The sequence below is a fragment of the Loa loa genome, assembly GCF_000183805.2.
Source record: "Loa loa unplaced genomic scaffold supercont3.127, whole genome shotgun sequence".
Classification (NCBI taxonomy): Eukaryota; Metazoa; Nematoda; class Chromadorea; order Rhabditida; family Onchocercidae; genus Loa; species Loa loa.
In genome coordinates, this window is record NW_018108307.1 from 32,278 (window position 1) to 34,158 (window position 1,881).

Consider the following 1,881-nt stretch of genomic DNA (forward strand, 5'->3'; position numbering starts at 1 on the left):
TAAATTAAAAAAAGTTTACTAAATGCTTTACAAAAAAAAAACTTACATAAAGAATAAAACAACCATTTTAGTGAAAAAAAAAGAAAAAAAGAAAGGAATGAAAAATTTTAGAAACAAAATTCCAAAAGAAAATGCGGCGCTTAAGAAAGACAAAAAAAAAAAACGAAGCAAAATTTGTGTGTGTGGTAAAATGTGAGAGTAAAAATTTGTTTGTGAAAGAGAAATGCCGACAAATTAATTTGATCTCTCTTCTGGGATAAATAACAAAAATAAAAAGAAAACTGCTTAAAGATGGGATAAGATGACAAATTGTAATAGATTGAAATGATCAGTTACTTCTAAACATTCATTAATAAATCATTTAATATTGAAAAAAAAAATTTCAATAAATTTTTCTTTTCTAATCATTAAAAATATTCCTTTTTATCATTCTTTCTTATCACACTCTTTTTACATTGCATTTTATCACTTTTCATTTCTGCAATACTGATAATAAAAGTTTGTGAAATATTGCAAAGAGTTAAAAGTCAAAAGATTTCAATAAAAGGAAGAGGAGGGGGGGGGGAAAAAAAGAACAATCATATAAATGTCATTAATATGGAAGTAATAAAATGTTGCTTGGACAGATGACATTTATTGATAATAAAGATTTAAGAAATATTATCATATTCATATTTTCCATCTATTATCATTATATGTTAAAGAAACATTTCAATATAGTAATATGCAAGATATTGAAATATTATTTGAAATAATTGAAAGCATTTCTTTAAGTAAATATTAAACTCATAATTTATGCATAATTAATCGTTATAATTATTGAAATGAAACGAATGAAAGAAATAAGATGGTGATAGGACAGACGAATGGTTATGTATGAATGGACGGTAAAGTGGACGATTGAATGGAGAAATGGATAGATGAATTTACAGATGGACGAATGAATAAGAAGATGAATTGGAATGAATGGACGGATAGATATTGGTTAGTTATTAATGTTTAAAAGTCATTATAAATCTGTGATAATAAATATTAAGCAATAATATAGCTATCCGAATGGGATCTTAGAAAGCAATTACCTACCGTAATCATCATCCCTGGAATCTGTTGTATCCATATTTTTCCTTTCAAAAGCAAATGACCGTACATCGCATAGATCTAATTTATCGTTTATTAATCCGGGAGTAATTTGCAAATTTGTTGAACCATTCTTTAATTGACGTTCAATTTGATCTAATGCTCGTCGTTTTATATTTAAAGCACATAAATTACATCTGTAAAATATTACTAATAAAAATTAATTGAATTTATTTATTATTATATTTCGAATTTAATTTGCATAAATCATACAATAAATATCATTAATATCATTAATTTTGTAAAGTTATTTTTTTACAAATAATTATTTTCGGATATTAATATGGTAAAAGATAGGAGGAAAAAAAAAAGAAAACAAATAATTTTTATAAAATTTGCTTTAAATGGGATATAAATATCAGTGTAAAGAAAAAAAAAAAATTGAGCATTTGTGAAAATTATTTTCTGTCTTTTAGTACAATCCCTTTTCTTTCCTTTTTCTTTTTCCTCCTCACCATAATTGCAAGGTCAAATTTGAATTTATTACTTTACAAATTTATCAAATGAAAAAGGAAGAAGTTTGATTTAATTAGTTTCTGAAATTTGAAAATTTGCCATAACATTTCATTATTCATCAGTTTTGATGATACGATAATAATAGCGAAATTCAATTCTCGTCAAACAGTCTACAATCATTAAATGTCAAGGATGAAGAATTGAAGGTGAAAATGATGATGCATATTGAGAGGTCAAAATAAAATGCTATACAACTAATACATGCTTTTTTTTTTTTTNTTTTTTATT